Consider the following 12103-nt stretch of genomic DNA (forward strand, 5'->3'; position numbering starts at 1 on the left):
GATTATCGTGCGGCTGCAACTGCCACCATTTAAATCGTGCAGGAAATGAATAGAAAAATGCCTGCACACTGGGAGATAGACCTAGGAAGGGGACGGGGATGGGGATGGGGAAAAACATGCAGAATCAGGCTCTTCTGAGTCACAAATATTTAAACATGTGCCCTCTGAGATATCAAACTTTGTCTTGGCTTCAGGCTTCAGAGACTTTTAAAAATGGGTCCATTAAACATAAGCACAAGCATGCACATTCTCAAACATTTTACATAATTTTCCAATCTCTCTAGTTTCATCCAATACACCTGCCACTATGAATAAATTCATCATCTGGAGATGTAGCAGCAGGGCCCTGATCCCTAGAAAAGAAAAACAGAGCATCATCAGATCCACTCTTCGAAGGGGTTCGGGTGGCCCAAAATTTTGTGGGTACGGAAGTTCACGATGGGAGTTGGTCAGGGGTAGGGGCAGAAATGAGAAAGAAGGAAACAGGCATAAATATTCCTTGAAAGAAAAGGGTATTGTCAAAGTAACTTTAGGTTCTGAGCTATGAGGTACTGATCTGTTTGTTTCTTGGTGTGGCAGTTAAAGATGATCTCAGTGACACAGGTGTCCCTCCCAAGAAAGTGTGGGGTCTGAATGTAAGATTCTTCAACCTGGGAACCCCACACTAAGCCTCCCTCTCTATACTTATAAGTGAGAGACACATCTTTGCCACAAAGTCTGAAAGAAGGGTGCAATGATATCTTCATTTGCTTCTTCAAACTCACTATCTATCCTGTCCCAACTTGTTCTGTGCCCTCAGAGCCCAATCTTTCCAGATACCAAATTAACTGGGCTCCTTCTCCCTTGGTTTCTCATTGAGTTTGGCCAGTGGGAGGCACCATGGAATTTGTGAGGACAGATTTCCCCTGTTCCCATAACAGGCCAGTCCTTCCTTCCAGTTATTGCTGGATTCCATAGAGCCCCCTGCTTCTCCTCCTTCAGGCCCAATTTGCAGCAACTCCTTCCAGGGAGCTTTACCTGCCCTAGCAGGTTCCCCTCACCCTGTCCACACCTTTGGCTCTCCATTCAACCTTGTCACACCTTGACTGTGCAATCTGTGTTCTCCAGCAGCAGACCATGGCAGTAGCCCTTCCTCTGTGTGCTATTTGTGCTGGGGCTGGAAGACAGCCCAGCAGGCTTTCAGGCCCTTGAGGAAAGGGCACTAATGCAACAAACTTGGGAATTACAAATATCATTTATAAACTTTAAGGAGTTTTAAAAAGTTCTTAGAGCCACAGACTAAAAGGCTCAGTCTAAGGACATGCTTAAAGCTTGCACTCACTTCTGTTAGTCCTTGGCATATTTCTCAATCTAGCTTGAATCTGCAAGGTGTACCTGAAGATACTGTGGAGGTAGTGGCAGAGCTGTGAACTAGCATTCATTCTTGGTACCACCCAGGTCATGTAGTGACCTTTACTTTTGAATCTCCAGGAAGGATTTCTAACATGAAGGTGTGGGGGTCTCTGAGGTACCAGGACTGTGCATATGAAAGTAAATTAGCTCCTGTCCTCCAGGGTCAAGTGCAGAGACAGAGCAACAGTTAACCTGGCAGCTGGAAAGGCTCCTGTAAAAGGCTCAGGGAGCCACACCATACATACCACAAGTGTGCAGGGAGATACTCCAGGGGACAATTTCAGTGACTAGACCAGAGCAACTCCTCACTCATGACATTCAGGGCCAAATGGATTTGTGACAGTCCTTATCAATCTCCACAAAACCTGAAAAAGAAATGTCTCTGTGCTCTGCCCCTCTGCAGGAAAAACGTTCTCTTATAAATGGATGCAGACAAAACTAATTGTCCCCAAAGAAATTCAGACCAAACTATGGGAAGGCAGGCAAGCCATGGCCCTGGAAGAAGTAGCTACACTGTGCTGGCCCTGCTGCTCCAACACCAGCATTAGTAGTGGCCCAGGCCTGGTGGTCCCTTCAGGCCATTCTGCCTCAGAACACAATGCATTAAGGCATCTCCTTTGGAAAGAGTGCAGCAGGGAGACAGGAAACATATCTAAACGTGGGCATCGGATGTGTTACGAAAGAGAGCTCAGCCAGATTTGGGACCTCAGCTGCAACTCTGGGAGTAATAATACACGAAGCGAAGTAATGCACAGGTGACACTTAGACTCCCAAGCTAGGTATGGATAAGGACCTGCCAAATGTTCTTATTTAGTTACCTTCACTGGTCACGTGAACTGTCACATAAACTATGGGTGCTGGCTCTGATATAATCTTCCATGGCCCTATCTGGAAAATGGATACAAACAGTCACCCCCTTGAGCTGCTCTGAAGATCAGATAAGCAAGAGCAAAAAAACATACCAGGAAAACCCTCACTTAATAATGTCTCCTGGAAGGATGAACACAAGAAGTTGCATGCTGCCCTGTCCTGTAACATGGGGGACACTGTGCTCTGTGTGTGCTTGAGGAGATCCAGTGGGTTGCTCTCAAACTTCAGTGGGCAGCAGTCACATACAGGGCTGTTGAGACTAGCCATGTCTCTTCCCCAGCATCTGATTCAGGTTACAGGTGAAGGGCTGAGAACAACCTGCATCCAGGTGTTGCTATGTTAGGAGATCCAGGGGCTACACCTGGAGAACCACTGCTCTGCCTGGTCATCTGACAGCGCTGGCAGTAAAACTCAACAGAGGCCAGCTGCTGTGACTCAATGGAGTTTGGGAGTGTTCAAAGAACTGTTTCCAATTTCTTCAAAGAAGGAGCACTAACTTCCCTTCTCTTATATGAGCCAAGGTAACATTCTTCCTCCACCTGCCACCACGTGCTCTGAGGTCCCAGAATTTCTTCTCTTCCAGAATGAAGGAAAAGGCAAGGGAAGGGAACAGGGGAGGGCTCTACTGCACAAAGAACAACACCCTGACAGTCAGGAAGGCTGGACAGTGGCCCAGGTCTGCTTCTGGCCATCTAAATAACTGGATGAGTTGTTTAACCTCTCATCCTCAGCAGTAGCCTCTACAAAATCTGGATGCACAGATTTCCTAACATCTAGTTTTCCAGTATTGAAAACAAAGAAAGTGAGACACAGAGAGTAAGTAAATAGCCCAAGGTACCAAAGTTCAGGCATTCTGTGTCTGAGTAGCTAAATGAATACAGAGATATGCTGTGGAACACAGCACCCTGCCTCAATAAAACACATATGTAACAATTAAAACAAAAAACTATAGTGTGAATTTGCCATTGAAAACCACGTCAGAAACCTCTTGGCCACCTTTAGTCTCTGGGAAACCCACTGATCTAAGTCTGTATGTTGACAAAATTGTTTCTACACTGAAAAAACAGAAGTAGATGCCTTACAACTTTGGAAGACAAGTCATTAAGGACTTGGAGAGGAAGGGGAGAGAGTAGAATAATAGGAGTTATAGGGCCAGGCATGAGAACAGGAATGTCAAACTTTCAGGGGTGATTCTGCATAACCCCTTCACAGTCAAGGCCCAAGATGAAATATAGTGAAGGAAAGAACCTGGTCTACTTGATTCCTGACCACATATCCTTGACCTGCTTTAGGATTGATCTCCTTGCATTATGAATAATATAATAACCTGAGGAATCAGAAACCCAATGTCTCACCTGGAAAACATAGCAAAGGGTGAGCCCAATTTTGAGGTAGGTCAACAAAAGCCTAATTGATTGCAGACAGACCTATGTTGTGGTCAGGTGGATTGTCTAAAAAAAGCCCAATACAGACCCATCAAGGTAAGTACTCCTTCTACTGGGACATCAAGATGACCAACCTGATCTAAAAAGTCCATACACATTATCCAGGCAATCATTCAACAGATACTAACTGGTAGACAACTATGGTGGCCAGACTTAAATGCAGATTCTGGGGATACAACAGTGAGTAAAAGAAACCAAACCCTGGCCCCACCTAAGAGCTATCTAGTGAAGGACAGAGAAATTAATCAGATAAAGAAATATACAGTCTCTCTTCAATACCCCCCATTCTACATACGGAGAGTCAACCAAATGTGGGTGGAAAATTCTACAATAAAATTTTTGTCTGTACTAAATATATACAAACACTTTTCTTAAATTATTCTCTAAACAATATAGTGTCACAAACTTTTACACAGCATCTGAATTATATTAGATATTGTATATAATCGAGATGATTTAATGTATAGGGGAGAATGCATATAGATTATTGACAAATACAATGCATTTTTACATAAGGGACTTGTGCAGCTGCATTTTATAACTGTCTTGGAGTCAATCTCTGCAGATTCTGAGGAAGGACGATATATATAATTAAAATATAGAACAGATGAGGATAAGTCTAGAAGAACAATTAAGCAGGGAAACAAGATGTACAAGAATAGGTTTATATTTTAAAACAAAGTAGCCTGGTAATTTGCCTCTGAAAAGGTGACAGTGGAGCAAACATGTGACACTGGGGTGGACACAATTCAAGTATCCAGGCCAGGGCATTCCAGGCAGAGGAAAGAACCCTGAGGTGGAGAGGAGCTGGTGAGTTTAAGGAAGCGGGAGGAAAGAATGCTTGGAAAAGGGGCACCAAAGAGGAGAGCTGAGGGGGCCTGATGGGGTGCACAGGGTGGATCCTCTAGAGTTCATAGGCATTTGTGAGAATGTGGCTTCTCCTGAGAGAAATGGCCAGAAGGCATAATTATTTGTTCAATATCCTTTGTGATCAGTGCACAGCTGGTTTCTCCAGGTGAGGAAGCTGACGTTATAAGTACTAAGATTTTCTACCTTTGGGGTGGAGACATGCCTAGCAAGCCCTGAGTTCAAACCTCAATACCACAACAAAAAGCTACCTGTAGTATGTGTAGAAGTGGAAGCCTTTACATACCACAGATAGACATATAAAATGGTATAGCAGCTGTGGAAAATAGTCTGGCAGTTCTTCAAGAAGTTAAAAATAGAAACAACACAGTAATCCATCTTCTGAGTTTATAGCCCAAAGAATGAAAGCAGGACCTCAAGGAGATATGTCACACTTATGTTCAAAGTAGCATTACTGATGATAGACAAAGTAGGTGAACAACCCAAGTGTCCATCCACAGATGAATAAACAAAATGTGGTATATACATATGAGGTCTCAAGAAGAAAGAAAACCCCATCACATGCTACATGAGTGAACCTTGAGGGCAAGATGATATAAAACCAGTCACAAAAGGACAAATACTTATAAAAGTAAAGTAGTCAAATTCATACAGACAAGAGGCAGAATGGTGGTGGTCAGGGGTTGGGGAAAAGGGAAAAAAAGAGAGAGCTGTTGTTTAATGGATCACAGTTCTGTAAGATTAAAAAGCTCTTGAGAACCAGGCACAATCATGTGAACATACTAACCACTACTGCGCTGTGTGCTTAAAATGGCAAATTCTGTTACGTGCTTTTAAAGCCACAATTTGAAAAATTACAACACTGATTAGCACTTTATAGCTATGTGACCTGGCTAAGCCTGAGTTCTTTCCTATCGGCAAAATTAGGATATTTAAACTGTGTCCATGATCTAACACATGCAAAGTATAGTGCCTGGCACGTGCTATCTGTGTGATGCACAGGAGCAGTTAGGAATAGTAGCATTGCCTTAAGCAGTCCAACGTCCTTCTTTCAAGGTGCCTATGCTATGATGCATGGGCTGGCTCCCTAAGCATTCTTGCTTTCACACTGTGCTCTCAGTCTGGTTCTTCATCTTATTTATCCAGCTCCTCCCCAAGACATAACTCCACCTCTTGGGAGCCCCAGTTTCCTTGTCTGTAAAATGAGGCAATGAATGTTACAGATGTTGGGCAGGTTACCTGAAATGATTTGTGTAAAGAGCTTAAGGTTTGGTACTTTGTATGATTCAGTATGTATCAGTACTCACCATTATTAATAATAACTATTATTACAAAGAGAGTTTACACCATATGCAAGGACCTACATTCAAGATCTGAGCCTTAAGTATCCTCATAAGTGGCCAGCACTCCCGAATCCAACTTCCAGTCCAGTCTGGGGTAGTATTCCCTACATTATTAAAGTCATTGTTTTCAAAGCTGTCCAATCTCATTTGCTCTGAATAACACTGATGTTCTACTCCTCCCAAACCACAGGGGAAAAGACACAGAGAAGTGGAGAAGAGATGCTAGAATCATCTTCTGGGCGTGGCAGCAACTTTGTAAACAGAGGCAAGACCCCTCACCTCCTTTCTGCTTCAATCACATCATCTTTAAAATGAGAGGTTACTGCCAGGCACAGGTATCTTATGCCTTTAATCCTAGCTACTCAGGAGACAGGAGTCAGGAGGACTGAGGTTCAAAAACAGCCGAGGTTGAACCAGGCACAGGTATCTTAGGCCTGTAATCCTAGCTACTCAGGAGGCAGAGATCAGGAGGACTGAGGTTCAAAGACAGCCCAGGCAAATACTTCATCAGACCATATATTGAAAATACCCAACACAAAATAGGCTGGTGGAGTGGCTTAGGTGGTAGAGTACCTGATTAGCAAGTGTGAGGCCCTGAGTTCAAACCCAGTACCATTAAAAAATAATTAATTAATTAAAACGAGAGGTTTTGTCTTTACATTTGTTGCTGTTCTCAGTGGCATATTTTCTAAAAAGAAAACTTAAAACACAGTGCAATAGTGAGAGAGGATCAAGACAAGGCAACTCTGGGGCAAGCTCAGATAGGAACCTACCAGAGGTCTGGCCCCTTGCCCTGGCCAAGGTGTCATGGCTAACTTCTAGGACAGTTCCAAAGGATCTTTCTTACCTGGTTTTCATTCATTTTTGTACCTTCTCATACACTGTATCAGAGTCAGACTGTGTGACCCACGGAATTCAGCAGAAGAATGGTAGATGACACCTGAGTCTGAGTCATAAAAGACATGGTAGCTTTTGTCTTCCTTTCTGTTTAGATTGCTTATTCCAGGGCAAGCTAGCTGCTGCCCTCAGGAACAGAGGCTGCCAGCAACACTGAGCTATTTCAGAAGCAGACACTTCAGCCCCAGTCAAGCCTTCTGATGACTGCAGCCCTGCAGACATAACTGCTACCCCATTAAAGATCCAGAGCCACAGTCCTCAGCTCAGCGCCCAGATTCCTGATTTTCAGAAACTGTATGAGATAATAAACAATCAATGTTTTAAGTTTTGGGGTATCTTGCTATGGAGCAGTAAATAACGAATACACATTACAGATTAGCACATCAGCACATCAAAGATGCCCCCATGGCACCAAGAGCTCCCCAATAATCAGTGCACAAGGCCACCATACTATGTTCCTCACAGCTGTAATGTTCTCCAATTCTAGGAGCTGACATCTGGGGAGGATATTTCAGTGGACTTACATCCTCCAAGAAGCCCCAAATAAGACATAATTCTAATAAAATGTGAGTACAAATGCTGTCATGGCATCTCCAACAGAAATGTGAGATATGGGCAGACAGCTGGCAAGCCCCTCAACTGCTGAGTTATTATGTAAAAATGCTTAAAAGTGAAGTTAAAAAAAGTTTAAGTAGATCAAAATGCTGAGGGATAAGCTAGGGGCCCAGAAAATGTGAGAGGTGTCAAATTTCACAAACTTAATGGCTCCAGCAAAATGCCAAACCCCGTGAGCTAACAAATGCAGCTACAATCTGGAAGGCAATTTAAGAATGATTTAACATCCTTAAAGAACAGACAGATCCCTGTTTAGCCCCACTGAGGAATTTTTGCACTCACGGGGCTGCAAGAGCCTCCACAGTGAGCAGCGACTCCAACATCATGATGGTCACCCTCCAGCATTCTGACGGATACACAATCTGCAGTGGGGCTCAGGTACTTAGAGCATAGATCTCAGAAACCTCAACTCTCAGAGCGTTAAGTACAGTGATTCACAGCACACGTTCTGGAAGCAAACTCCCCAGGTTCAAACTCCAGCTCCACCTCTTCCTGGTTGTGTAACTTTAGCTCTTAGTAACTTACTAATCTGTAAAATGAGGAAAGTATATTGTGTGGATTCAATTTAGTACAAAGTGTTAGCATGGTACCTCGTATACTTCCTTGTTCCTGTTATGCTGCTACCAAGAAATGAAGCTCAAAGTAGCAGAAGGGAAGACAGACACTTCTTTTCAGGGTAGTCTGATGTCAGAAGACACCAGTCATCAGCTTTCCATGAAAACTATGTATATGGTGGTTTTAGAGTATCTCCACAAATTCTTTGATAATCCATTGGGAGATGAGGGGTAGGCTACTTTCTACTTGTAAGGGGGTGAGCTTTTGGGACCATTTCTTTTTGTTGCTGTTGTTCGAGTTTTGTTAGTGGAACAAACTGGAACTCAGGGCTTTGAGCATTTGCTAATGCTCTAACTCTCGAGTCACATCCCAGTCCTTTTGCTTTAAGTTCGTTTTGCACATAGGGTCTCACACTTTTGCTAGGGCTGACCTTGGAACACAATTCTCCTACCATCACCTCCTGAGTAGCTGAGATTACAGAGGTTCCACCACACTGGGCTTTTTGTGACTAAAAGAACACACCATCAGTAGAAGTGACACCACATGCTTTGCTCCCCTGTAATACTCAGACTTAGAACCTTCAGCTGCCATGTTCTACACTTTCTGCCTAGAGTCACCATGTGCTGAGGAAGCCCAAACTGGCCCATGAACAGGCCCTGAGTCCACAAGAAGAGGGAGAGATGCTGGGCCAGCAACTGCTGCTCCAGCCACAAACTAAATCAGCCATAAGGGACCCCCAAAGCAGAGCCACTCAGCTAATCTCATTAGAATCCCAGAAACTGTGCAGAGCTCAAAAAGTGATGGGTGCTGTTTTAATCCACTAAGCTTCAGGTGATTTGTAAGGTAGTAATATGGAAGAAAAACATCCAGGACATGCACATAGGACACTCCAAAGTTAGTTCCCCACTTGCTATCCAGTTTCACCCTCAACTGCACTGGGAAGAACATATTACTACTCTCATTTCAAGAGGATATAGATTCCAAGTATAAAGTGAATTGTCCAAGGTCACAGGACAAATGAAAGACTGGGAATCCTGCTTCCACAGGGAGTGATTTTTTTTCCTGCCTATAACAGCTGACTCCTAGAATAGACCATAACCAGAAAAGCAAGAAAAATACACATGTCCATAAGTACAGGGCACCAGAGAGTATCAAAGAGGATCATTGGGCTTCAAGTTCCACAGCACCCAGAAAGCAGGCCTCTGCTCAAGTGGCATTGCCCAGGCAACAAAAGTCCACAGGAATGAAACAGGCAGTTGTTTGAAGGCCACATAATTAGGAGACAATGTGAGGGCACAGGGACTGGCAAGGCCTGTTGTTTCCATCAGCAGATATCTCAGCCGACAGCCTGGATGTCATTACAGGAGAGTTTTCAGACATACTTGTCAGACTCTGCAGAAGTTTTAGCGCAACCACCAATGAAGGGAGCATCCTTGGCTGTGTGGCCCTGCACTCTGACAATATGTCAGGAAGAGCTTCAGCATTTGTAATGGAAAAGTGCCAGAAAGATGGGAGGCTTCTATTTTGACTCCAATGACTGACATTTCTTGTTTCCCACTCTGGCTTTTTCACTAAAATCTTATACCAAGTGATGGAAACTGGAAGTGCACTGCTAATGGGCATGCAGTCAGCACCTCAATATGAATGCATGTGGGTGGCAGGCTGCTTAGGTGGGACAGCCTTCAAATGCACACACACAAGCTCTGAAAAGGACCAGGGGTGCATCACAGAACTTTACAAGAATAAGGTTTTAGGGGGATGGGAAGTAACGTGAACAAGAATCATAGAAACAAGAAAAATAAATGAATAAAATCTAATTCTCAGGCCCAAATCAAAAGATCAGAAAACAGGCAGTAAGTCAACAAGTTCAAGATCTAAATGCCTATATTGCTACTTTATCTTTCAGAGATCACAGGATAAAGAGAATCACATCACTTCTCCATGTTGCATCTTTTAAAAAGTGACTTCCAAATAATCTCTCCTATCTTAGAATCATCTGAATATGTATTTTTGGATATCCATATTTTGTGGCACTACAACCAGACTCTCAATCCGCAGGTCTGGGCTGGATCCAATTGATAAGGATTTTTGATATGCATTAATTCTAATACACAACCAAGTTTAGGAACAGCCCGCACCATAAAAAATGTTCCTTTGTGATCCCAGCAGAACTCCAAAGTGTTAGCGGAGAAAACAGATTGCTCAAATAAAATGTATCTTATGTATCTTTTCAGACTCCCTTGCAGCTAGGTGGTAACTAAAGGTAGATCAACTATGTTGTGCCAATTGTGTCTAAAAGGAACTGAGATGTGCATTTATTTTTTCTTTTTGCTTGGGATGGAACCCACCACCTCACACATGCTAGGGAAGGGTTTGTACTGAACAATTCCCAGCCTGAGCTGTGAAATATCTAAGGCATGTTCTTAAGGGAAGGCAATACTTCTGTCCCAGAATGTGGAAACATGGCCAAAGCTCTGATATTCATTACTGACCATAAGATATCCTTGGAATCTTACAGAAGTGAGCTGGGGAAAAAGATAAAGGAACACTGCACCTTCAAAAGACATTCCAACATTGATGGCTTCCAGTCATCTTAAAACAGAGATAAATACAATGCAAATGTTGAATGAGCCATTGTTAGTTAGGTTTTTTTTTTTTTATAACTCACAGTGAAATGCAACACTAATACAACCAACTATCTTTGAGATTCTTTCAAACTCTTGTTCATTGGCACCACTGAATTACCATGGGGCAGGAACTATCAGCAAATGAGGAAACCTAGACACAGAAGGAGACATTACTTACTCAAAGCTATGTAACTAGGAAGTTAGGAATGGGTCTAGGACTTTGACCAATGAATCCCAGCACCAAAGTCAGTGGTCTTCTGCCTCCACTATCCTTGCAAAAGATTCAGGACTGAGGCCCACTTCTCAAATAGCATGTGTACTCCTCACCACCTATGCAGGGAGAAAAGTGCCAGGAGAATTCTAGCAGCAGACACAGCTCATTGTCTTCTTCTGTTATGCTTTTTCCCCTTTTTCCTTTTCTGTTGTTCACCTCCTTGATTCATTATCACTTCTTTAGGTAGGTCTGAGTCATAAGAATAAAAATACACAGAGACATTTTTGTCTCACTCTGGGTCATTCCTCCTCATTAGAATTGCTCCCATCTAAACTAGCCTACTCTAAACTAAAACCATGGAAGTGACCTGACAGCAGGAAAAGTGCAAGAAATCAAGCAAGTCTTCACCCAGGCAAGATTAGAGGCTACCAAAATTGGGCAACCAGGCTAGAGACTCTGTCAACTTCCCCGAGTCCCCATTCCCAGCAATGTAAAATAGAGATATTACATAATAAAGGTTTGGCTCTATCTGTTTGACATTAAAGGAGTGAGTCTGTCGTACAGCCAGGGTTGAATAAATGTGCAACACTTATTGCCTCCTGACATTTGCATAGCTTTATTTATCATCTCTTCCCACTTCTCCACCTCTCCACCAATCTATACTTGAATCAGGCTTGGGAAGCTATGAGAAGTCCTACTCTCCCCAGGGGTTATTCTTGTGTGTTCCAGTCTGATGTCTCTTCTCTCACTACTGAAATCTCAATACTGAGTAAGCCCTACATTCTGGGGACATATTGAATAATATCACCAGAACTGCTAGTAATCCCATTCTCATAGACAGATGCCATGGCTTACAATCAGTTACCTCTTCAGGGAGTCTCAAGTCCACTATTCTTCATTCTAGGATGTGGAATAATCAAACAGCAGACAATAGATGCATTTAACTAAAAATAATATGAATTATCCATAATTAAAAATCTGTTATGTACCAGGCATTATTCATGGCTTGATATGGCCACCATATTTAATTCTCAAAAATACCCCATGAAGCAAATATTTTCTGACATTTACTGATGTGACACCTGAAATTCAGAGAGGTTAGGGAACTTGCTCAAGTACTCACAACAGAAACCACCAAAGGTGGGCATGTTCTAACTCATCTTCACCAGGAGAAAGCAGCAAATGAGTGAGTGAGTGAGTGAGTGAGTGAGTGAGTGAGTGTGTGTGTGTGTGTGTGTGTGTGTGTGTGTGTTTCCACTGCACACATAAGCACAGGTG

At 43.0% G+C, this 12103-nt stretch overlaps 1 protein-coding gene across 8 annotated transcripts in view; it reads right to left on the bottom strand.

The window, feature by feature from the left end:
- Large1 (LARGE xylosyl- and glucuronyltransferase 1) overlaps positions 1 to 12103 on the bottom strand; it is a 502729-nt gene that overhangs the window by 253281 nt on the left and 237345 nt on the right. The gene's annotated exons all lie outside the window — the stretch shown is intronic.

Source organism: Castor canadensis, chromosome 8 (genome assembly GCF_047511655.1).
Source record: "Castor canadensis chromosome 8, mCasCan1.hap1v2, whole genome shotgun sequence".
Classification (NCBI taxonomy): domain Eukaryota; kingdom Metazoa; phylum Chordata; class Mammalia; order Rodentia; family Castoridae; genus Castor; species Castor canadensis.